The sequence below is a fragment of the Lepus europaeus genome, chromosome 20 (genome assembly GCF_033115175.1).
Source record: "Lepus europaeus isolate LE1 chromosome 20, mLepTim1.pri, whole genome shotgun sequence".
In the NCBI taxonomy this organism is placed as follows: Eukaryota; Metazoa; Chordata; class Mammalia; order Lagomorpha; family Leporidae; genus Lepus; species Lepus europaeus.
Window position 1 is genome coordinate 8,834,012 of NC_084846.1, and position 26,980 is coordinate 8,860,991.

Sequence of the window (26,980 nt, forward strand, 5' to 3'; positions counted from 1 at the left end):
ACAGTGCCAGACCCAGAAAGGGTTTTAAAGGGAAGGAGTAGCTACAGGTAGGGGTTAAAAAACCAGTGAGTCCAGCCAATTGACAAGCAAGCAGATCTTCGGGCTCTGTTGAGGTGATGGTTCATCTGAGAGACCCAGGGGGTCAGCCAGGTGGAGGCTTCCTGACGATGGAGTTCCGCTGTCCAGAGTTGTTGGCTGCACACTTTCTCCTTAGCTGAGAGTGACACCTGCCACACCAAGCCCTCTCCTCTCAGTAGGCTCCTGAAACCCAGGCAGATACCACTCCTCCCGAGACGAGCCACAGGTAACCAGCAAGATCAGTTAAAATATGGAAACAGAAGGGAAGACGCCTTCATGGCGGCTATGAAATCACATCCAGTATCTTCTGTCACAGCAGAATTAAACCATGCCAGCTGTACTTCAATCAGCTGTGATTCCCTATATAATCAAATCCTCCAGAAATATGCTGTGAGCCATTTCCCGGGACAGTAAAGCCATAAAGTTCCTTCTGGGGCGAAGGTGGCACTAACACCCACACGCCTCTCTGGGTGTGCATGTCTCGAGATCGTCCAGCAAACTACAGATTTTGAGCGCATGATAGAGTTGACAACTTGTTCCCAGGCCTGAATGCTCAACCCACACAACCTACTGCTCCTGTGCTGAGCCCACTTTGGACCCTGAAGCCCCGAGCCTGGATCTGCCCAGGGTCCTCAGTTTCTATACTGGATCCCGGCCCACATTCCCATGCCTCATACACCACTCCCGGCTGCCAGCCCCAGGCAGGAGCCCACCCCTCCCACGCTAGGTGCCCACCGGTATTTAGTGTCCACTTGAGCCTGGAGGCACTGGCCCGGGGCTGATTGGCGGCCGGCATGGTCTCCTGCAGGCAAGTGATACTGCAGGTGGAGAACAGGTTCTGTGGGAACAGTGGACAGGATCCAATCAGTGGGGGCCAACATGGCTCCCCCAACCCTGTTTCGTCTCTCCCTCGCACCCATTTCCTGTCTGTTTCCCACATCTGCTCTCCTAACCTGTAAATCCAAGGTCACGGGGGAGCTCAAGTTCCAGCCCGAGTCCTCTCCGCTGGCAAACTGGTGCTCCAAGTGCAGCAGCGTCTCTGGGCCCCAGCGGGCCAGGATGAGCAGGTGCACAGAGAGCAGGAGCTCCCGGCACAGCCCTGAGAACTGCGGGGAGACGGAGGCGGGGCTGAGTCAGAGAGGGGCGGGGCTTGTGGAGGAGGGGCGGGGCACAGCTGAAAAGAGTGGGAAGAATCTTGGAGAACTGAGCCAAGGAGGGGAATGGGACAACCCAAAATTGGGCAATACAGGTGCAAGCCCAGAACCGAACAGGTCAGAGGCCTGAACCACAGGGCTGAAGGGGTGGGGCCAGATGAGGAAAACAAGGGGGGAGCTGGGCGGGAAATGGGAACTGGGTGAAGAGAGATGGGGCTGGACCAAGACAAGCAGGAGGTGAAGGGGCAGGAGCTCAGGCTGTACATAGCTTTTAAGGTCCAGTGGGGTGGCACCCAACCAACCTCCTCATCTCACTGGCCCTCACCTGTGTGCACACGGCAGCTCTAGGACTGTACCAGGCCCCATCCCCCGGCACCAGCCCCACCTGCGGGGCCAGGGCCTCCCTCTCCACCAGCAGCCGGTGCCCTGCAGCCACCGTACCCACCGCGTCCAGCAGCACGAGGTGGCGCCCCTGCACCCACGACCCCAACTTCCTCTCTAGCAGCGGCTCCCTCAGGCCACGTCTGTCATCTTCCAGCAGCCTTCGGTGCACCTGGGGGAGAGTGGCCAGCAGAGGGTGGGGGTCCAGCAGTATCCTTGTCCAAAGTACCAAGGGAAATGGTGGGAGGACTCTACCGTGGCTGGAGCTCCCCTAGCCCACTCACCATGAGCTCCAGGGAGCCGTCCTGCAGGCTGCTGCCCCCCTGGCAGCGGTCCATCAGCACTGGCAGCTGCTTCTTCCCATCCTGGGTAGGGGTTGGGGCAGGGGTGAGTGTGAGGGTGGGGTGGGGAGCCAGCCCCAGCCCCAGGCACACAAGAGATGGCACCAGTGAGGGGCGCTTCATATTCACACCATCTGCTAGCGCCCGGCCCCTGGGCCCCCACACATCACCCGGGCCCCATGGGTGCCCTGCGTCCCCGTCACCTCCTCTTCAGGATCTCCCGGCCATTGCTGTCCGTGTAGCAGTAGCTCTTGGTGTCCAGCGGTTTGTCGAAGCGACTGATCACTTCCTTCCCCACTTGTCACTGTACCCAACGGGACAGCAAGCTCGTGAGCCTCATCTAAACTCACTCTGGGGGTGGTGTTGGGGGCAGTGGCTAAGACACCAGCTAGGACGCCACCACCCGTATCACAGTGCCCGGGCCTGAGTCCCAGCTGTGCTCCTGCTTCCTGGCTCTGTTGATGCAGACCCCGAGAGACAGGCAGTGACAGTGACAGCCCTGCCACCCACATGGGGGACCAGGTTGAATTCCTAGCCCCCAGCTTGCACCTGGCCTAGCTCTAGGTCTTTGAGACATCTGAGGAGTGAACCAGCAGATGGAAGAAATCTGTCTACAGGTCTCTCTCAGGGAACCAGTGTGATGGAGAGCTCTTTCTATCTGTTACTCTGTCTCCCTACTTTTGGAATTACATAAATAATTTTTAAAGATTTCTATCATTTTTTATTTACTGGCAGAGTGACAGAGAGAAAGATATCTTTTATCCACTAGTTCATTTCCCAAATGAGCATAATGGCCAGGCGTAGGCCAGGCTGAGGCTAGGAGCCCAGAACTCCTTCTGGGTCTCACATGGATGCAGGTGGTCAAATACTTGAGCCATAGTCTGAGGCTCTCCTAGGAATGCTAGAGGAAATCTGGTTCAGAGGCAGAACAGCCGGGACTTGAACCCACCCACCAACGTAGGATGTCGGTATCACAAGGAGCATCTGAACCCCCTGTCCCACACACTGGGCCCCTCTCCTTCTTTCTTCCTTTCATATTTGAAAATATAAATCAACCCCACTCTGCACTGTGCCCCAGTCCCAGCCCAGGCACTCACCCCACAGGGATGGGCCCCACCATCCACTCCAGCTCCAGGTGGCGCTGTCCGTGGTACAGGCGAACCTCCTGGGAACACCAGGCTGAGAAGTTCTGGTGCACCTCCTGCACCAAGGGCGTCTGAGGACACACAGGGCAGAGGGCGGGGGTCAGCCCAGCCTTGGGCATAGGGGAGGCGTGCAAATGCCCCCTGCTGTGAACCCTCCAGAAGCTTCCATCAGGGTCCACCCCAAAACTGCACAGGAATCCCAGCCATTACCAGGACCTGCCTGGATGTGATGCCCACACTTCCCTCTCAGTCCCTGCCCAGAAGTCTTGAGTGAGGCCCATGTGCTGGCTGCCCACATAACCTCCTTTCCCTGCCTCAGAGCTGAGTTCTAGCCTTGCACGTGCCCCCCTGCAAAAACTACATTGTCCCAACTTCCCTGAGGCTGTCATGGCTGGGGGACCACAGCCTGTCTCAGGGAAAGACATCAGGGCGGGGTGAGCAGTGGTCCCTCCCCCTTTCCCTGCTCCCACTGGTTCAAATGCAGATGGAACGGCTGGAGCCTGGGAGCCACGGTGGACCATGAGGAGCTGACTGTAGTGGAAGACAGTGAGAGTTTCTCCGGTTCTGGACACCCGGTTACCTGGTCAGCGGCCACATCCAGGAAGTGATCAACACACCATACACACCACACACACAACATACATCACATATCATACACAGCACACACCACACACACCATACATCACACACTATATATACACCACACAGCACACACACACCATACACACCGCACACACCATACATCACACACCATACACACCAGACAGCATACACACACCATACATCACACACACACACCACACATCACACATACACACCCCACAACACACACCATACACACCACACAGCATACACACACCATACATCACACATCATACACACCACACACCACACACACCATACATCACACATCATACACACCACACACACACACCATACATCACACACCATATACACCATACACACACACACCATACATCACACACCATACACACCACACACATACACCATACATCACCTATCATACACACCACACACCACACTACACACACTATATAACACACATACCATACACACCACACACACCATACATCACACATCATACACACCACATAGCATACACACACCACACTACACACACTATATAACACACACACCATACACAACACAAACACACCATATACACCACACACACACACCATACACACTATACATACCATACACACCACACACACACACCATACATCACACACACCTTACACACCACACACACCATACACACTGCACACACATCATACACATCATACACCACACACCATACACCACACACACTGCACACCATACAGCATACACACACCACACGCACACACCATACACACACCTTACACACTACACACATATAATACACATCATACAACACACACACTATACACCACACATACTGCACACCATACAGCATATACACACCACACACACACACCATACACACTACACACACATCCTACACATCATACATCATACACAACACACACACCATATAAACACCAGACACCACACACACACCATACACACATCACATACACCATACACCATACACCATGCACACACTACACACACCACACACCAGACACAATACCCACCATACACACCATATACCATATACACACCACACACATACACATCACACACCATACACACACATACACACCATACACAAACTACAAACAACACCACACACACACACCATACACACATCACACACACCATACACCATATACCATACACATACCACACACATACACACCACACACCACACACACACAGACACACCATACACACACAACACATGACACCACACACACACCATACACACATCACACACACCATACACCATACACACACCACACACATACACACCATAAACCATGTGCACACCACACACCAGACACAATACATACCACACATGCCCACAAGACACACCACACACCACCGCAATACACATACACAACACACAAAACAGACACACCTAAACATATCTCATACATAAACACTATCCATACAATCCACCCATGTACCACACACATCACACACACAAACACATCACACATCTGACAGGTTCACCACACACAGAATCACCACATACACCCACACCTCCATCACACACATACCATTCCCCCATTAAAAACACAACACACCCCATATACACACAACATACACATACACACTACTCACCATCACAGCACACACACACACACACATACACACGTGAGAACTGCATAGTCCTTTCAGCCTCAGAACCCCTCTTATTGATGTCACACTGCATCCTGGCTAGGGGCCTCCAGCCCCTACCCCTGCCTGGTCAGGGGCACCTCTGGCAGGCTCTCCGGCCACTTGGCCTCTGCCCTGGAATAGCCCAGGCACCCCACAAACCCCAGTGGGCTCATCCTGTTGAGTGCTTGCCATGAACCTCTTGGAATCCCAATTCTGGGATTCTAGGGCCGTCTCAGAGACTGGTCGCTATGGGGTTGGGGCCCAGTGTCTCCCGGTCACATCTGTGCCCCATTTTGGATCCTGGTTTTCATCTTCCTGGCTGAGGGGATGGGGATGGGGGAGGGCTCTATCCTGTCTCAGTGGGAGGGGGCCAGCACCGGGCAGCTACTCTCACAGGTATATACCCGCTGCTCAGGTGTGAGGGGCCCTGCCTGGCCCCACCAGGGCACATCCTGGCCTCTACCCACTCCTGGAAGGGGCCTCAGCCACCTACTATCCATTCCCACCTGCTGCATTGACAGCCTCCTCCCTCACTGTCCACTGCCCTTGTACACAGCATCAGGATGGGAACCCTAAGGACCACGCCATGGGTGTCCCACTCAGAGGTGTGCTGGTGGCGCCTGTCCACCCCGTGGCCTCTCTTACCACCCCTGCCCCTACTGCCTGGGGCAGCCCTGCCCTCCCATCTTCCACCCCCCCCCACTGAGAAACAGCCCTTCAGCTCAGCATCAGCTCCCCGCAGGCTCCCCCCACCCCTGGGTACCAGAATCGCCAACTCACCACAATTGTAATCAGATCTGGACAGCAAAGTCCAACCAAAGGCTTCTCGCTCAGCGAAGGCTGACTTGAGAGTGAGGAGGGGACCTGTGGGGTCACACGGAACCCAAGGCGCCTCACAGAGCCCATGGCCCCGCAACCATGGCAATGCCCCCATGATGGGGGTGAGGGGATGGCTCTGACCTGGCTGAGTGGTGGTGGGGAAGGCCTGTGGGGTGGATCTCCCAAGTCACTCCTGAATCTGGTTCACAGCCCTGAGTAGTTTTTTTTTTTTTAAGATTTATTTATTTTGAAAGTCAGAGTCACACAGAGAGAGGAGAGGCAGAGAGAAAGAGAGAGAGAGACAGAGACAGAGACAGAGGTCTTCCATCCGCTGGTTCACTCCCCAATTGGCCACAATGGCTCGAGCTGTGCCGATCCGAAGCCAGGAGCCAGGAGCTTCTTCCAGGTCTCCCAGGTGGGTGCAGGGGCCCAAGGCCTTGGGCCATCTTCTACTGCTTTCCCAGGCCATAACAGAGAGCTGGATGGGAAGTGGAGCAATTGGGTCTCCAACCAGCACCCATATGGGATGGGGGCGCTTCAGGCCAGGGCTTTAACCCACTGCCCCACAGTGTCAGACCCAGTTTGATAGAAAACACAAACGGCCCACAGGCACGCTCACAGCATGCTCTCTCCTCCACAGCCTTCCCAGGGCCTCTGATCTTAAGTCTAGAAGTTTCCCCCCCAGGGTGGGCATTTGGGTCCAGAGCTTACAATGCCCTGGCATCCCATGCTGGACAGTGGAGTGCTCCGTTTGAGTCCAGGCTCCACTTTTGATTCCAGCCTCCTGGGAGTTCAGATCCCCTAAGTGACAGGTGGTTCTGGGCCACACACATCGGGGACCTGGATTGCATTGACAGCTCCTGGCTTCAGCCTGGCCCTGTCCTGGCTGTCACAGGCATCTGTGAAGTGAACTGGCAGATGGAGCATCTCTGTCTCTCTCTCACTGCTCTCATATAAACCTGTCTATTTTAGAAGATCTGGTTCCCAATTGTAGGTCTCTCAGCAGTGCCCCCTGAAGCTGCCTGCAGCCAGGCGACGTGTCTGTGTCCAGCTCAGCTGCCCAGGGCCCACGGTGGCTGGGGTCTGCTCTCCACCAGGCCGGTGACTCTGAGAAGCCTGCATGCAGCTGTACACACACCACAGCTGCCCGTGCCCGTCTGCACACTGCTGCACACATCCGGGTGCACACCGTTCACACACGGGCACAACTGCTGAACACACACAAATCTCCCTGCCCCTGTACATGTGCCTGCGCACACACCCCTATCCGCCACACCACAGCATGGACCAGGGTGAACCCCAGCAAGGCTTGGAGCCTGGCAGAGCTGTCTGTGGCTCGGTGAAGGCCCCGGATTGATGAGATTAGCAGCCACCTGAGGTCCCTGGCTCAGCCAAAGCCGGGGGCAGAAGCCGGCAATGGAGGACACACAGTAGTCTCCCCATCTGCAGCAAATCACTGGGGACCTGCAGACCGTGAGGTGGGTGGGGTGTTGGGGGAGGGGGTTATGGACCCTGTCTCAGGACCTGCCTGTTTCCTCATCTGTGACATAAGGGCCAATGGGTAGTGATCTAGGCCCCCCGGGAGGCACAGCTGTCAGCTTCATGTCCAGCCTGCCACCAGAGCTTGGTCCCCATGACTGCTGGCCCCTGCCCCAGCCTTGCCCCAGTCCCACAGCTCCAGGTCCAGCCAGGCAGGGCTGCCACCTGCTCCCTCCCTGCTCCCTGTGCAGGCTGTGTACCTGTGGCCCCTTCTGGCCTCAATGTCTGATTGCTGCCATGACAGAAGCCACTTTTGGTGACCAGGGAGAGGCCCAGGTATCAGAGGGCTGAGCTCAGCTCCACAGCAGGCTCAAGGGGACCTGGGGGAGGGGGCCACACCCACAGGAGCAGTGGAAGGTGCAAGCACCCCATTCTGTACAGCACCGCCCCCTTGCCCCCACCAGGGCACTCAGATCACAGCCAGCCAGGGAGGCCCCTTCCCTGCAGAGCCAGCAGCTCAGGCTGCCCAGGGCTCCTACAGCAGATGAGCCAAGGGTCCCAGGCACTGAGGTAGGGCACTGGGCTGGAGCCCACCCTGTGCAGGCCCAAGAAGCCCCCGACCCCCAAACAGGCCCAATGCAGACAAGCAGCAGGGCTGTTAAAAAGGTTTTGCTGGAACCCATGACCAAGCCACTAGGCATCCGGGGGACAAGAGGGCCAGTGGCCGGGCAGCCCAGGGGTGCAGGGGTGGGGGCCGCACCAGAGCACCCCAAGTCCACAGGTGGTGGCAGAGCAGACGCTGGCTGTTCACGCCTTCAGGAAATCGTCTTCCTTAGGGACATCTGTACTTCCTGGAGATGGTTCAGGACCTGCTCACCACGTAAATGCCAGGACACAGCCACAAGGAAGACGGCCAGCAGGCGGGGACCCTGCCCCTGCAGGAAGCAGGAGCAGCAGCTTTAAAATGAGCAGTGCTGTCACCCATGTCAGGGGTCAACCCATGCAGGTTCAGGCAGCCGTGTGGCACTGCTCCATGTCGTCCTTCAGGGGGCATCTGAAGCTTCTGAGCACCTGCTCAGTTCAGCTACACACACACACACACACACAGGCCCAAGATCCCGATGATGTTCTAACTCGCTGATGTCTCCACCGAGGGTGTGGAAGGAAGGGGCACAGTGCCAGCTTGCTGGGTTGGCCCCACGGGAGTCCAGCTGTGGGGAGAAGGGGGGAGCAGGTGAGCACACAGCTGCCTGCACCTCATGGATCTCATCTCTGACAGGAGAGAGCTCTGAGACCAGCTCTTATTGCACAGTCTCTCTGGGCAGCGGCCTTCAGTCTTCCCTCCCTGCATTCTCAAGGCATGAGGACTTCCTGCTGGGCGGGCTTGTGTGTGCCATGGGCAGCACAGCCCAGGAGGGCCTCTCCCTCTACCCCTGCACCAGCTTGGCTGATTGGGAGTGAGCAGGGGGCAGTGTCAGGGACCAGGACTGTTGCTGCAGCTTCCCCCACTCCCTTACCCCCCGGGGTGAGGGCCCCTTCCCCAGCCCCTGCAACAAACTTCTTTTCTGCTCCCCATGGCCATAGCTGCTTCATGACGCTTCCTTCACAGGCTGAACAGTTTTGCTGCCTTTTCTACTGGCATCCACTGAGAATCTCTCCGAGGGCCCTTCTCCAGTCCAGTGCTACAGCCAGGGCACTGCCCACTGCCTAGCCCCCCACCCCACCCCAGGGAGCAGGGTGTCCTCTCACTGGCTCCCTAGCACTTCTGGGATCCTTGCTCATCTCCAGCCACCCAGAAACTGCCTCCCATGCCCCCATGCCTGGCTTGGTACTGTCTGGTTAAAACAACGTGGTCCCAAGTATAATGCAATCAAAAGCATGGGGCTTGTGAACTCTGCCTGAAGAAGGATCCACACCTACAGCAGGGCGCACAGGTAAGCGTATGGAAGGAGCGGCGGGTGCGCCTGGTGCCCTGTGCTGCGGCTGAGACCTCCCAGCCAGGTGCCCTCCAGTGCTGGGCCCACCCCTCCCCAGCACACAGCTCTGCCTGCCCAGGGCACAAGCGTCTCCCAACAGCACCACCCGGACATCAGGTTTTAATAGAGGGGCACTGCACCGCTGACAGTGAGGACCTGGAGACCCCGTGCTCAGCCTGTGGGGGACCCCTGTTATCAAGGGGTAGCTCCCTCTTCACCCCTTTCTCTGTGGGATACGGAGCTGCTCAGCCCCGGGGCCCCTGGGATCAGCACACCAAGTGCTCTGTGAGCTGTGCTGGATGAAAAGTATCCGAGCTTGGAGCCCCAGGTGACAGAGTGGGAGTGGACAGGGGGGTAAGGGAGGCCTCCAGGGCAGGGGCAGCAAACACCCAGAATCCTTCGCATAACCCATGCCCCAAGGTCAGACCTGACGCATTCACTGTGTAGAGAGCTTCGGCTGCAAAACCAGGGACCAGGCTGGCGTGGACCTCCCGTCATAAGCAACAAAAAGAGGCCCAGCACAGACCCGGGGCAGGTTCCAGCCACGGCCTAGGCCACAAAGGGAACACAGCAGAGAGGCAGAAAAGAAAGCCAGGAACTGCACTCACTCCCGTGTCTCAGTCAAACCCCTCCAGCCTGTCCCCAGACTGTGAGAAGGCACAAGCTGGCTGTGACAAGCCAGGAGTTCACACTCGGCTCATGACCCACATCCCATCCCCGGGGGGCATCTGGCCAGGCCCTCAGGCTCTGCCTGCACCCGACATCAAAGAGCAAAGAGGGCTCTGGAAGCAGCCAGACAAAGCCCGGGAAAGGGTCCTGGGGAGTCCAAGCCACCCAACAGCCCTCAGAAAAAGGGGCTTCCACTATGGAAGTCAGTCTGGAGATTCCTCAGAAACCTGAATATAACCCTACCATTCAACCCAGCCATCCCACTCCTTGGAATTTACCCAAAGGAAATTAATTTGGCAAACAAAAAAAAATGGTCTGTACCTTAATGTTTATTGCAGCTCAATTCACAATAGCTAAGACCTGGAACCAACCCAAATGCCCATCAACAGTAGACTGGATAAAGAAACTATGGGACATGTACTCTATGGAATACTATACAGCAGTCAAAAACAATGAAACCCAATCATTTGCAACAAGATGGAGCAATCTGGAAAGCATCGTGCTAAGTGAATTAAGCCAGTCCCAAAGAGACAAATATCATTTGTTTTCCCTGATCAGTGACAACTAACTGAGCACCAAAGGGAAACCAGTGGAAGTGTAATGGACACTATGAGAAATAGTGACTTGATCAGCTATGGTGCTGACTGTTGATGTACAATGTAATACTTTCTCCATTTTAGTATTTTTTTGTGAACTCTGTAATTAACACACAATTATTCTTAGGTGTCTATATCTTAACTGAAAAGTGATCCCGGTTAAATATAAGAATGAAAAAAAGAGAGGGAGGAGATGTGCAATTGGGGACATGCTCAATTGGACTTGCCCCAAATGATGGAGTTAGAAATGTGCCAGGGGACTCCAATACTATCCCAACAAGGTGGCATGTACCAATGCCATCTCACCAGTCCAGGTGATCAATATCAGTTCACAACTGATCACACTGATCTAAGAGTCAAAGGGATCACACAAACAAGATTAAGGTCTGCTAATACTAACTGATAAAACCAAAAAAAGGGAGAGAAGGATCCAACATGGGAAGGGGGAGACACAGCAGACTCATAGAATGACAGATGTCCTAAATAGCACTCTGGCCTCAGAATCAGCCCTTAAGGCATTTGGATCTGGCTGAAGAGCCTATGAGAGTATTTTAGGCATGGAAAGCCAAGACACTCTGGCAAAAAAAAAAAAAAAAGATGAAGACGAAGAAGAAGACCTAAATGAAGGATCTCAGCGAGTGTGATCCCAGTGGAAAGAATGGGGACATCAAAGTAGGAGGTACCTTTCTCTGAAGGGAGGAGAGAACTTCCACTTTGACTATGGCCCTGTCGGAATAGGATGGAAGTCGGCGAACCCTAAAGGCTTCCATAGCCTCGGCAACTCATGGCTAGAGCCTAGGGAGATTACTGACGCCATAAACAAGAGTGTTAAATTGTTAAATCAACATCAGGAGTCACTGTGTACTTACGTCCCATGTGGGATCTGTCCTTAATAGGTTGTCCAAGGTGAAGTAATGATATAGCTAGTACTGAAACAGTATTTTTACACTTTGTGTTTCTGTATGGGTGCAAACTGATGAAATCTTTACTTAGTATATACTGAAGCGATCTTCTGTATTTAAAGATAATTGAAAATGAAAAAAAACCCTTGGTGTTAAATTGGAAATTACATAGAAAAGTAATCAATCTTTTTTAAAAAATATCATGCAGGATCTCTGTCATTAATGCGATGTACACTGTTATTTAATGCTATAACTAGTAATCCAACAGTATTTTTTCACTTTGTGTTGCTATGTTTGGGCAAACTGTTGAAATCTTTATATATACTAAACTGATTTTCTGTATATAAAGAGAATTGAAAATGAATCTTGATGGGAATGGAAGGGGAGAGCAAGTGGGAAAGGGGAGGGTTGCGGGTTGGGGGGGAAGTTGTGGGGGGGAAGCCTTTGTAATTCATAAGCTGTACTTTGGAAATTTATATTCATTAAATAAAAAAAAGAAAAGAAAAAGGGGCTTCGATGCCTTGAAAAGGTGGGCATCCAGTCCAGAGCCTCGGACGCAGACCCCTGTGTGAGGTTCCAGCCTGCAGAGAAGCAGGAGGTGGAAACCCAGTGAGGAGGTGAGCAGTGAGCAGACGGCAATGCTCCATGTGTTCCTGAAGGCAAAGGACCCCCAACCGTGCACAGTGACAAGGCCACGGCCAACAGAGGAGGGAACTCTGGGAGACACACGGCTCACATGCGCAAGTGGAATCTGAGGCCAGGAAAAGGGTGGTGCTGATGGCTGAAGACCTCAGAGCCCAGGCTTTCCCTATTTGATGAGAGCTTTTCTAAAAATCCCTCTGTCTTTGGGCCAATGCTGTGGCATAGCAGGTAAAGCCTCCACCTGCAGTGCCCACATCCCATATGGGTGCCAGTTCCAGTCTCGGTTGCTCCACTTCCAATCCAGCTCTCTGCTATATTCTGGGAAAATAATAGAAGATGGCCCAAGTTCTTGGGCTCCTGCACCCAAGTGTTCCAACCCCAGCTGAGGCACCTGAGGCTGCAGGCCCCAGGGCATATCTGGGGGCTGGGGTCTCAGAAGAGGCCAGCATGGTGAACGGGGGGCCTCCCTGCACCTCGGCTGCACCGCACTGAAGCCCCGCTTTCCTCCCAGAGTTTGGACTTGTGCGTTCCCAGCTCTTGGGAGAAGCCCTGGACACCACAGCTCCCACAAGGATCCCTGGTTGACATTTCAATTGTGGGGGTCACAGCTTGGGACGGGGAGGACCTGTGACCCTTTGGGAGGGGAGGGGAGGCCTCTGGAAGTTGGGGCCTGTTGTCCTCGAGTCAACCCGTACACTTCCCTCCCTGCCCATCCTGCTTGGCACCTCCCACTGTGATATACCTTAGCCAGGAGTCCTCCTCAGCAAACTGCTGAGCCTGGGGGGAGGGGGCAGCTGTGGGGATCTCCATCCACACGGCTGAGAAAAGGAAGCCAAGGAAAAGGTGACACAGCGGCGATCACACCAATAGAAATGGCCTAGAAACATCCCAACCAAAAGGATGACAGCGTGAGATGGCAAAGCAAGCCTCACTCTTTTATTTATTTTAACTTATTTGAGAGGCAGGGGATGGGGAGTATTTTCCATCCACTGGTTCACTCCCCGAATGTCCACAGCAGCCAGAGGGGCACCAATCCAAAGCCAGGAGCCAAGAGCTTCTTCCAGGCCTCCCACATGGGTGCAGGGGCCCAAGCACTTGGGCCATCCTCCACTGCTTTCCCAGGCCACAGCAGAGAGCTGGATTGGAAGAGGAGCAGCTGGGATTCAAATCAAAGTCTATATGGGAGACCGACGCTTCAGGCCAGGGCTTTAACCCGCTACACCATAGCGCTTGCCGCACCTTTGGCTTTTTCTTTGTGGGTTTTTTTTTTTTTTGACAGGCAGAGTGGATAATGAGAGAGAGAGAGACAGAGAGAAAGGTCTTCCTTTTTGCCGTTGGTTCACCCTCCAATGGCCGCTGCGGCCGGCGCATCTCGCAGATCCAAAGCCAGGAGCCAGGTGCTTCTCCTGGTCTCCCATGCGGGTGCAGGGCCCAAGCACTTGGGCCATCCTCCACTGCCTTCCCGGGCCATAGCAGAGAGCTGGACTGGAAGAGGGGCAACCGGGATAGAATCCGGCGCCCCAACCGGGACTAGAACCCGGTGTGCCGGCACCGCAAGGCGGAGGATTAGCCCGTTAAGCCACAGCGCCGGCCCACCTTTGGCTTTTTAAAAACAGCCTCACAGGCAGGCACTGTTTGGCTATGGTTAAGTTGCCACCTCCCATATGGGAGTGCCTGGTCTGAGTCCCGGCTCCTCGGCTTCTGATCCTGCTTCCTGCTAATGCGCACCTGGGAGGCTCAAACGCTTGGGCCCCTGCCTACAGAGGAGACTCAGACTGAGCTCCTGGCTCCCGGCTTTGCCCTGGTCCAGCCCTGGCTGTTGCAGCCATCTGGGGAATGCACCAGTGGACAGCAGATCTCTGCCTTTCAAATAAAATGGACTAGGTAACGCAAAGCTTCACCGAACCCGTGTGAAGGTGCTGGGCAGCAGGGTTCGGGTGGGGGCTTTCTCAGCCTCAGCACAGCAGGATGGGAGCAGGGTATCTAGAACCACCACCCTGTGTGACAACCGAAACTCACTGCAGGCATTGCCTCGTGTGCCCGGGCAGCAACGGGACAGAGGAGACACTGCAAAACCCTAGCTCACAGGAATCAGAGATTGCTCCTTGGCATCAGAGCAGCTCACAGGGGATCCGGGATGAGGAGACCTTTCCCAACAGTCGCCCTGGCAGTGAGTTCCCCTGGGCAAGCGGGCACTGACCCAGCCACACAGCCAGCAGGGCCTACAGACCCCCTCCCCCCACTATACAGGTGCACCCCAAGTCACAGTGCAGACACAGCTAAGCCACCTGCAGGTTCAACAGAGGGTGGTTCCAGCCTGCCTGGAAAATGCGTGACCCAAATGGGGCCCCGATTCCACACCTGGCACTGCCCCCAGGTGGTTTTACCAGGTGCTTCTGACGGACTGGCCCTGGACCCAGTTCCTTCCCACAAGCCGTGGATTTATTAGTGTGGTTTCTGGGACATGGGGAACCCACACCATTTCTATCTGGGACATCACAGCATCGCAGGTGCAGGCAGGGAAAGTGCTCCTGCGACTGACCTGCTGCACCCAGCAGGGAGATGACCTCGGGGCACAGGGTCTCCCAGAGGTGAAAGCCCAGAGCAGAGGCACTGCCACCACCCAGCGCCCTGCCCCCCAATCTGTGGACAAATGGGACAGACATGCGTGAAGCTTCTGTGAACACCAGGTGAGAAAGAGGCAGAGGAGGTGCCCTCAACACAGGCTGCCTGATGATTTATTTTCCAGGCTGGGTCCAGCCCTTGTCAAGGGACAAGGGGACTGCACCCGGCTCACTGCTGCGCCCAAGGGAGCCCAGGGATCCAAGCACACATACTCTGCCCAGACCAACCACCCCCTCTTAACATCTTGCCGGGGGGGGTGACCAAGCGCCAAGTGACGTGACAGCACTTGCAGAGGCATGAGGCAGAACCCCCAGCTCCAGGCCTCTTCTCTCTCTCTCTGGTGAGTGGTGTCCCCAGCCAGGCGAGCCCACAGCCACCCACGGTGCCCTCTGGCTCAACGCTCTGCCTTTGGATCACGCCGTGGGGTGAGGTCTCCCAAAGTTCCCAGGGGCCCCAAGACTGAAAACCACACTTGCTGACCCACTTTATAGCCTGGGGCCTGCACACTGCCCTGGCCTGGGACAGTCCTCTCCCTGTCGCCCCTGCCTGAGCACAGGCACCTGCTGGGGTGAGGTGGGGGAGTCACTGCTATGAAATTCCTGTTGGGAGACTTGGAAGACTGTGGCATATGTGTGTGTGTACACTACTAGTTCACCTCATCTATCAGAAATCTGATTGGCTCCTCCATCAAATGACACAGGCAGTGTTTCTCAGCTCATCCGAAAGGTAGAACGCATCTGCCCCCAACAGCCCCCCCATCAGGCTTCCCACACAGGCTCACAACGCTCACCTGCACATCACCTGCAGGGTTTGTGCGGACATTCTGTCCTCTGCAAAGACACGCACACCAGAAATCAGCGTGTGCAAGGTGATCTCATGCAGAGGGACACACACACACACACACACACCAGTGGGGTGCTACTCGGGGTCAAGGTGAGGGTCTGGCCATGGCCAGCACAACCTGCTGGCCCCACAGCCAGCATACTCTCCTCCAGGAGGTGGTGCCAGGGTGACATAGGGATGGAGTTAGAGAGAAAATCCCAGAGACAGCTCAGGGAAACACTCAGGCCTGAAGGTTTTAACCTGGGGCAAAGGGGCACCTGAGATCAGCTCAAGTCCTCTGAGGAGTGGGTGTGTGTGGGAACACATGAATCGGACCCCTCCCAGAACCTGCCGCAGGTGTGCAGGGCTGCGTGTCCTTGGCTCAGCCGCAGCCGTGGGTTCAGGCAGCAGCAAGACCTGCAGATGCCCCAGCTTTAGGGGGTGGGGGTGGGGCTTAAAAGCAGGCATGAGTGTGCCCTCGTGGGTCTGGGGTCTCTGTTCAGAATGACATCTCTGTGAATCATTTACAATGGTCATCGATTTTTTTAAGATTTATTTATTTATTTGAAAGTCAGAGTTACACAGAGGAGAGGCAGAGAGAGAGTGGTCTTCCATCCACTGGTTCACTCCCAAAATGGCCACAACAGCCAGCGCTGAGCCAATCCAAAGCCAGGAGTCAGGAGCTTCTTCCAGGTCTCCCATGCGGGTGCAGGAGCCCAAGGACTTGGGCCATCTTCTACTGCCTTCCCAGGCCAAAGCAGAGAGCGGGATCAGAAGTGGAGCAGCCACGACTTGAGCCATCACCCATATGGGATGCCAGCACTGCAGGCCAGGGTGTTAACCTGCTGTGCCACAGCACTGGCCCTGGTCATCGATTTAAAAAAAAAAGGCAGAGTTAAAGAGATGCAGAGGCAGAGAGAGAGAGAAAGAGAGAATCTTCTATCCACTGCTTCACTCCCCAGATGGCCACAATGGCCAGAGCTGAGCCAGGTGGAAGCCAGGTAGAAACCAGGAGCCAGGAGCTTTTCCCAGGTCTCCCACCCGGGTGCAGGGGCCCAGGGACTTGGACCATCTGCTGCTTCCTCAGGTGCATTAGTAAGGAGCTGAATCAGAAGTGGAGCAGCCACGTCTTGAACCAGCACCCCTATGGCACCCGTAGTAGCTGGTTGTACCCACTATGCCACTATGTCAGCCCCACCCACTACTTTTAAACAGAAATTTTGCCATTATTGCGATGTCTTTTTTCATATAAGCTTTCTTTAACATTATGATTTTAGCATTTAATATTAGATAATGCTGCATTAAGCTTGACATCATTTAATTCTATCCCAAGTTCATGTTCAGAAATGTGACCAATGAGGCCAATGCTGTGTAGTGGCCAAGCCTCTGTCTGCAGGGCCGGCATCCCATATGGGCACCAGTTCACGTCCCAGCTGCTCCACTTCCCATCCAGCTCCTGAGGATGGCCTGGGAAAGCAGCAGAAGATGGCCCATGTGGGAGACCTGGATGGAGCTCCTGGCTCCTGGCTTCAGCCTAGCCCAGCCCTGGCTATTGTGGCCACCTGGGGAGTGAACCAGAGGATGGAAGATCTATCTCCCTGTCTCTCCCTCCCTCTCTGTAACTCTTTCAAATAAACAAACAAATAAATCTTTAAATAAATAAATAAATTTTAAATAAACCCGAGCAGAAGGCAGAGAGTAAACTGACAGCAGCGGCCCACCCCAGGGCCACAGTGGAGTCCCCTGTCCTCTGCATGTCATTGTGACCACCGCACAAACACCTATTCTGCACTGCTGCTGAGGGACTGTGCCCCACCTGGGGTGGGGGGGGAGCCTTCAGATGGCAGCGTGGAACAGAACCAGGGCAGGGAGCCAAGACCCTGGCTGCTGGGGGCAGTGCTGCGCAGGCAGAGACCCACAGGGGGCGCCACATGGCCAGGCCAAGAGGCCCCTGTGGGAACACACGTGGAAACACCCTCAGAGCTCCCGTGGGGAGAGATGCAGCCAAATCCTACTGGGCCACATGGGGAACTCAGGCCATCCAGGAGACCCCAGAAGGATTGCTCCTTAGTCCTAAAACCAAGGCTGCTCACTCACCCTGACAAGGCTCAACAGCAGGTGTCACGGGCCACTCGGCTTCCAGAACTCTCATTCTCTGCTGATGCGACCGTCATGAATGTGATAGGATGATGGATCCCAGACCAGCCCTGTTCAACAGAAACACAGTACAGCCACACACAAAGTACTTTGTCCTTCAAAGATTTTATTTATTTGAAAGGCAGAGTAACAGAGAGGGAAACACACATACACACACACACACTCACACACACAGAATCTTCCATCCATTGCTTCACTCTCCAATGGAGCCAGAAGCTTCTTTCAGGTCTCCCAGGTGGGTGCAGGGGCCCAAGCACTTGAGCCATCTGCTGCTGCTTTCCCAGGCCAGGAAGAGGAGCAGCCAGGACAAGAACCGGTGCCCACATGGGATGCTGACGCTGCTGGTGGAGGCTTTACCCGCTATGCCACAGCGCCAGCCCCAGAAATTCCTCTGAATGCATACAGCCAATTGCAACATCATTCACTTAATCTGATACACTGAAAACAACTTCTGTTCTACAGTGTAACCCACAGTGCTGGTAATATGTGCCTGCGTTTCCTTTTTCAAATCAGTCTGCCCAGAGTGTGGTGCACACATGTCACAGCTAAGTTCAGACTGGCCCATGTGGAGAGGGAGGGAGGGAGGGGGGAGGGGGTAGAGAGAGAGAGTGAGTGAGCACCCAGGACAAAGACCAACAGCACCCAGCCAGCTGTGATGTCACATCAGAGACATCTCTTGCTCGGCCAAGTCCCAGAGAAAAGGAGAAAAGAGGTGGTAATGGGAAAATGCTATTGGAGGAAATCCAGATCTTCCAAACCTGATGAAAACTATAAACCAAGAAATCCGAGAAGCGGCACACACACCCCTCCCAAGACGAGCCACAGGTAACCCACAAGATCAGTTAAAATATGGAAACAGAAGGGAAGACGCCTTCATGGCGGCTATGAAATCACATCCAGTATCTTCTGTCACAGCAGAATTAAACCATGCCAGCTGTACCTCAATCAGCTGTGATTCCCTATATAATCAAATCCTCCAGAAATATGCTGTGAGCCATTTCCCGGGACAGTAAAGCCATAAAGTTCCTTCTGGGGCGAAGGTGGCACTAACACCCACACTCCTCTCTGGGTGTGCATGTCTCGAGATCGTCCGGCAAACTACAGATTTTGAGCACATGATAGAGTTGACAACTTGTTCCCAGGCCTGAATGCTCAGCCCACACAACCTACTGCTCCTGTGCTGAGCCCACTTTGGACCCTGAAGCCCCGAGCCTGGATCTGCCCAGGGTCCTCAGGTTCTATACTGGATCCCGGCCCACATTCCCATGCCTCATACACCACTCCCGGCTGCCAGCCCCAGGCAGGAGCCCACCCCTCCCACGCTAGGTGCCCACCGGTGTCTGGGGCCCACTTGAGCCTGAGCGTGGAGGCGCTGGCCCGGAGATGGTTGGCAGCCAGCGTGGTCTCTGGCAGGCAGGTAATGGTGAAGCTGGAGAACAGGTTCTGCGGGAACAGTGGATAGGATCCAATCAGTGGGGGCCAACATGGCTCCCCCCACCACTTTGTCTCTTGCTCGCATCCATTTCCGGTCTGTCTCGCACCTCTGCTCTCCTCAGCTGTAAATCCAAGGTCACGGGGGAACTCAAGTTGCGGCCCAAGTCCTCCCTGCTGGCAAACTGGTGCTCCAAGTGCAGCAGCAGCGTCTCTGGGCCCCAGCGGGCCAGGGTGAGCAGGTGCACAGAGGGAGGGAGCTCCCGGTACAGCCCTGAGAACTGCGGGGAGACGGAGGTGGGGCTGAGTCAGAGAGGGGCGGGGCTTGTGGAGGAGGGGCGGGGCACAGCTGAAAAGAGTGGGAAGAATCATGGAGAGCTGAGCCAAGGAGAGGAATGGGACGATCCAAATTGGGCAGTACAGGTGCAAGCCCAGAACCGAACAGGCCAGAGGCCTGAACCACAGGGCTGAAGGGGTGGGGCCAGATGAGGAAAACAAGGGGAGAGCTGGACGGGCAGTGGGAACTTGGTGAAGAGAGATGGGGCCGGACCAAGACAAGCAGGAGGTGAAGGGGCAGGAGCTCAAGCTGTACCTAGCTTTTAAGGTCCAGTGGGGTGGCACCCAACCAACCTCCTCATCTCACTGGCCCTCACCTGTGTGCGCACAGCAGCTCTAGGATTGTACCAGGCCCCAGCCCCCAGCCCCAGCACCACTTGCAGGGCCAGGGCCTCCTTCTCCGCCAGCAGCCGGTGCCCTGCAGCCACCGTGCCCACCGCGTCCAGCAGCACGAGGTGGCACCCCTGCACCCACAACCCTGACTTCTTCTCCAGCAGCGGCTCCCTCAGGCCACGTCTGTCATCTTCCAGCAGCCTTCGGTGCACCTGGGGGAGAGTGGCCAGCAGAGGGTGGGGGTCCAGCAGTATCCTTGTCCAAAGTCCCGAGGGAAATGGTGGGAGGACTCTACCATGGCTGGAGCTCCCCTAGCCCACTCACCATGAGCTCCAGGGAGCCGTCCTGCAGGCTGCTGCCCGCCTGGCAGCGGTCCATCAGCACCGGCAGCTGCTTCTTCCCATCCTGGGTGGGGGTTGGGGCAGGGGTGAGTGTGAAGGCGGGGTGGGGAGCCAGCCCCAGCCCCAGGCACACAAGAGATGGCACCAGTGAGGGGCGCTTCATATTCACACCATCAGCCAGCGCAACCACCCCAAGCCCCAACATCACCCCAGCCTCGCAGGTGCCCTGCGTCCCCGTCACCTCCTCTTCAGGATCTCCCGGCCATTGCTGTCCATGTAGCAGTAGCTCTTGGTGTCCAGCAGTTTGTCGAAGCGACTGATCACTTCCTTCCCCACTTGTCACTGTACCCAACGGGACAGCAAGCTCGTGAGCTTCATCTAAACTCACTCTGGGGGTGGTGTTGGGGGCAGTGGCTAAGACACCAGCTAGGACACCACCACCCGTATCACAGTGCCCGGGCCTGAGTCCCAGCTGTGCTCCTGCTTCCTGCCTCTGTAGATGCAGACCCCGAGAGACAGGCAGTGACAGTGACAGCCCTGCCACCACACAGGGACCAGGTTGAATTCCTAGCCCCCAGCTTGCACCTGGCCTACCTCTAGGTCTTTGAGACATCTGAGGAGTGAACCAGCAGACGGAAGAAATCTGCCTACAGGTTTCTCAGGGAACCAGTGGAATGGAGAGCTCTTTCTATCTGTCACTCTCTCTGTCTCTCTACTTTTGGAATTATATTAATAATTTTTTGACAGGCAGAGTTAGAGAGAGAGAGACAGAAAGAAAGGTCTTCCTTCTGCTGGTTCACATCCCCAAATGGCCACTATGGCTGGCACGCTGTGCCGATCCAAAGCCAGGAGCCAGGTGCTTCTCCTGCGGGTGCAGGGCCCAAGCACTTGGGCCATCTTCCACTGCCTTCCTGGGCCACAGCAGAGAGCTGGTCTGGAAGAGGAGCAACTGGGACAGAATCTGGTGCCCCAACTGGATCTTGAACCTGGGGTGCCGGCGCCGCAGGCAGAGGATTAGCCTAGTGAGCCACGGTGCTGGCCATATAAACAATTTTTTAAAGATCTTTATTTTTTATTTAATGGCAGAGTGTCAGAGAGAAAGATATGTTTTATCCACCAGTCCATTTCCCAAATGAGCATAATGGCCAGGCATAGGCCAGGCTATGCCAGGAGCCCAGAACTCCTTCTGGGTCTCACATGGATGCAGGTGGTCAAATACTTGAGCCATAGTCTGCGGCTCTCCTAGGAATGCTAGAAGAAATCTGGTTCAGAGGCAGAACAGCCGGGACTTGAACCCACCCACCAACGTAGATGTCGGTATCACAAGGAGCATCTGAACCCCCTGTCCCACACACTGGGCCCCTCTCCTTCTTTCTTCCTTTCATATTTGAAAATATAAATCAACCCCACTCTGCACTGTGCCCCAGCCCCAGCCCAGGCACTCACCCCACAGGGATGGGCCCCACCATCCACTCCAGCTCCAGGTGGCGCTGTCTGCGGTACAGGCGAACCACCTCGGAACACCAGGCTGAGAAGTTCTGGTGCACCTCCTGCACCAAGGGCGTCTGAGGACACACAGGGCAGAGGGTGGGGGTCAGCCCAGCCTTGGGCATAGGGGAGACGTGCAAATGCCCCCTGCTGTGAACCCTCCAGAAGCTTCCATCAGGTCCACCCCAAAACTGCACAGGAATCCCAGCCATTACCAGGACCTGCCTGGTTGTGAAGTCCACACTTCTCTCTCAGTCACTGCCCAGAAGTCTTGAGTGAGGCCCATGTGCTGGCTGCCCACCTAACCTCCCCTCCCCTCCCTGCCTCAGAGCTGAGTTCTAGCCTTGCATGTGGCCCCCTGCAAAAACTACATTGTCCCAACTTCCCTGAGGCTATCATGGCTGGGGGACCACAGCCTGTCTCAGGGAAAGACATCAGGGCGGGGTGAGCAGTGGTCCCTCCCCCTTTCCCTCTCCCACTGGTTCAAATGCAGATGGAACGGCTGGAGCCTGGGAGCCACGGTGGACCATGAGGAGCTGACTGTAGTGGAAGACAGTGAGAGTCTCTCTGGTTCTGGACACCCGGTTACCTGGTCAGCGGCCACATCCAGGAAGTGATCAACCAACACATCAGCATCGTCTTCAGGGCTGAAAGGGTCGCCCACCATGGAGCTGTCACGATCACACACCATGTCCCAGCACAGTGCTTTGGAGGGTCGTAAACAGTGGGGAGCAAACCTGCGGGCCACACGAGACTCAGGGACCCCACCCTCCTGACCTGCCCTAGGGTCCAAACTGGCCACACCTCCCCTAAGGCACAGAATTTGCAGGGCTCAGTGCAAACGGAAAATTCTAGGTCCTGGTTCAGAATGGACTAAGAATTTGAAGACGCTGATAGCAGTGCACTCAGTCAAGCCCAGGGCCCATGTGAGCCTGGGGCGCCGGGGGACGGCTTAGGTCACCCCCCAGCCTCACCAATGAAGAGGTCGGCAGTCGGGGGGTGCAGGCTAGCGCTGGCCTGCCACACCAGCTCTATCTCCTGCTTCTCCTGCAGCTCTTTGTTTTGGTAATCCATGCACCCCAAGAAGATGCCATAAAAGCCCATCTGGGGTGGGGTAGGAGGGAGCACTGAGAATGAGTGTCCAGTCCACAACCATCAAGCTTCCCTTGGCTTGGGAGAGGTGGGCAGAGCACAGCTAGACAGTGGAGCTCAAACTAAATTTATTTCCAAGCTTGAGGAAGGATCAGAAGACCATGTGACAGCAGGGAGGAGGCGGGACCAAAGTCAGAATCCACTGCTACCTCCCCTACAACAACACGGCCTTCCACAGTCTGAGGATGGAAGGGGTCAGAACTCAGGGAATGGAGCACCCTAGGCCTCCACCTGTCACTCAGCTTGGGGTGGAGCCAGGATCCTAGCAAGTGGGGTGGGGTCGGAAAACTGAGAAGGACAGTGGGGAAGACAGGGAGGAGACCATTGTGGGTTGGTACCTGACAGGACTGACAGCCAGCCCAAGATGTTGGGAGTCACTGAGCCAAGACTTGGTCCGAGGGAGATGGTAGGAAAAAGGCGGGGGGCTTGAGTGCCTGAGGGAGGAGTCAGAGCGAGTGAAAGGGGGCATCCAGAGAGGACCACACAGCACCTGAGCAAAGAGCGAAGCCTGTTCCCGAGAGTGCCCAAAGGGGTCGATGTGCCAGGCCACACGGGGGCACCCGTCGTCGCCGAACGTGTCCTGCAGGAAGCGCAGCCCCAGCGTCATCTGGTCCACGATGGCGCCATAGTGGGTGGCCGCCTCGTCGTTCATCACCCAGCCACCGTTGGCAAACTCCAGGCGCCCTGCGCGGGAGGGGCAAGGTCAGGGTCAAGGGCTGGGAGCCAGACAAGGGAGAGTGGTGCTGGGATGAGAGGAGAAAAGTGTTCACTCCCCGTCTCAGAAGCCAGGGTTACAGGAGGAAGCTGAGCTGGGCTTCCATTTCCCCGTCCTTGGGGCAGGCTCACCCTGGCGCACCAGCTCCCGCACGGCTTGCTGGGTTGCGTTCGTCTGCTGGTGCCACCAACGGGAGAAGAAGGCCATCTCCACGTAGACGAACCTGCGGCTGGGCTCTGCCCGCAGAGCAGAAATGACCGAGTCCAGGATGTTCTTCACGGCCCCATGGTGGAGCTCATTCTGAACTGTGGACACAGGGGTCGGGCACTCAGGGACCAGGAGAGCCAGGAGGACCCTCCTCCACACAGGAGCCCAGGCCAGGCATTGCCCCCACCCTGCTGTCCAGAAATCAGAAGGGATTTGAGGCCCATGATGGGTGTCTGGGGCCACATCCACCGAGTACTTACCCCCATCATAGTACTGGTCCATTGTTTTGATCCAGCCCACGTCATCATGTGTGTGGGCCAGCAGGTGAATGTTCAGCATGTCTGGCTGCACCGTGGGGCATGTCTACACAGGGACCCAACACACACACACCAGTGTCAGTACACCCAGGGCAAAGAGGTGGAGTAGGGGAAGGGCCCAGCTCAGTGCACAGCATGATGGACACTGGGGTGCGGTGGGGGAGGAGGGGCCCGACCTGAGCCTGACTGTGTGCAAAGGAGGCCAGCCCTCCCAGGCAGAACACACCCATTGTGGCGCTCACACGCACAGCTCCCACCCCGCACAGCCCCCCAGCGCGGCTCTCCCTCTCGCCATGGGAAAATCATCAGCGCCCTGGCTGAGGTGCGTTCAGTCCCGCACACAGCTGTCCTGCGGGCGTCCTGGGGCTCACAGAGGGCAGTGACCTGGGCACAGTAAGTGGAGGAGCCAGGGTGGACTTCAGGGAGGCGGCGTCCACAGCCCCGGTTCTCTCTGAGCGCCCCCGCCGCCCCCACACCGCCCTCAAGGGGCTGCACAGCTCAGGCCGGCGGCCCGGGACCGGGGAAGCGGGGACCCCCTCCATGGCAGCCCGCACGCATTCGGATCCCATGTGGGACCCTCCGCCCCTCCAGGCACCCCCGGATCGGACCCGTCCACACCCGCGGACCCTCCTCAGGCTTCCCCCGGCCGGCTCCCTCACCTCGTACCCCGCAGCGCGAGTGCCGGGCGCCGCCACCAACACCACAAAGAGGACGGGCAGAGGCGGGGGCGGTCCCCGCACGGCGCGCCCCGCGTGCCCCCCGCCGCCGGCGCGGACCCCCGAAGCACGACCGAGGGCGATCATGGCTCCGCTGTCCCCGCCGCCGCCGCCTCAGGAGGGTTCCCGGGTCCGGCGGAGGCGGGGCGAAGGCTCCGCCCCCAGAACGCGGCCTGGCCAATCGGCGCCGGAGGGGCGGGGCCAAGGCTAGCACTGGCGCCGCCCAGGACTGAGGCTGCCCAGAGTCCTCGGGGTCCCTGAACCCAGCCAGGCGCGGGACAGGTGCTGCCCTCGGGGCTCTGTGCTGGCCACAGGCGCCTTAGCCTCTCAGCAACTCCTAGACGACTTAGACTATCCCCGTGAGAGTAGAAGCCTCGCTTTTCCTAAGGGTGAGGGGTGTTCCTACGGGGTGGAGGATATGCGTGGATCCTATGCCTCATGGACCCTCATCCTGGGACCTGGGGGGACCAAGCGGGGCTCGGAGCAGGGCTTGATGAGGATGCGGTGCTGCCCTGTGGCGATCGGGACTCGGGAAAACAGCTGCCCTTGCAGGGCCTCCGCTCCCACCGCCTTATCTTTCTACTAAGCAAACCAAAGCCCGGATCCCTTGGTGGTTGGAATTCTTCCTCTCCGTCTAAAAATAAAACAAAGGTGAGCACATTTTAAGAAGTGTTTTGGAGGGATGCTTCCGTGGGCAGGGTCCCAGGCTGAGCGGACACTGGGCTGACACTGTCCTCCTTGGCTTCCGTGTCTGACCCAGGCCAGGCCCTGGCTCCCTCAGTGTTCTCGGAAACCCCAGGATGCCCTCCCACAACGGGGACCCTCTGGGAGTCTCCCTGTCCAGCTCCAGCCAATCCTTCCTTGCACTGGGATCTGGATGCATTCCCAGGAGTCACCAGCAGGTGGCGCCAATGCCAGGACTCAGGCAGAACCTTAACCCGGCCCCCGTGGGCGGGCACTCTGACCAGCGTGGGCCTGTCACAGGGAGGCCTCAAAGCCATTGAGGCTGATGGATCCAGGGGCCAGACCCCATAGTGGGAGATGAAAGATCACCCAGGGTCTCCCCACGGGCCGTCCAGGCACCATGCTGGACGCCTCACACATATGAGCAATTTAGTGGGCAGACCCTATGATGGTGTCGTTTGTTAGCTTTGGTGTAAACCAACTTGTCACTACCAAAAGGACCTACAACAAGCCACTTAGCCAGGAAGGAGGGGAGTTTTGCCTCATGGTTTTGGATGCTCACGGTTCAAGATTAGGTGGGTCCCATTGATTCGGCTCTCTGCTGAGGCCAGCAGATGGGCACCGCCAGGCATGTGCAGAGGGAGGATCCCCTGTGGGCCCCCTCAGACTGCTGGCACCAGTGCACCCATGAGAACAGCACTGCAAGGAGAGATTCCCCGGTGACCCAAAGGCCTCCTGCAAGGCCCGCTTCTGGTTTTTATTTTTTTAGATTCACTTCAAATTTTTCTTTCCACTACAGAGTAGCCAAGAGAAAGGGAGAGGTCTTTTAGGCGCTACTTCACTACCCAAATGGCCGCTACCAGCACGGCTGGGTCCTGTTGAAGCTGGGATCCTGGAGCTTCACCCACTGGGAGCAGGAGCCCCGGGCACTGGGACCATCACCTGCTGCCTTGCCAGGTGGCTTAGCAGGGAGCTGCCTGGGAAGTGGAAGAGCTGCAAGGCCTATCTATTTCCTCAACACCGTCATTGAGTTCCCACGCTAACAGTTCTATCCACCTGTGCCTTGAAACCTCTACATGAGCTCAGCAGCCAAACCCGTTCAAGCCTTAGCAGCTGTGTCCCTGGCATTGAAAACCCTGGGGAAAAAACACCCGGCAACCACGCTCCAGGCACGAGTGATACCAGCAGCAGGCACCCTCCCCA

The 26,980-nt window shown here is 56.3% G+C and overlaps 1 pseudogene; it reads right to left on the reverse strand.

The window, feature by feature from the left end:
- Nucleotides 1-631: 631 nt before the first annotated feature.
- Nucleotides 632-25,180, reverse strand: LOC133749257 (lysosomal alpha-mannosidase-like; annotated as a pseudogene).
- Between the last annotated feature and the right edge of the window lie 1,800 nt (nt 25,181-26,980).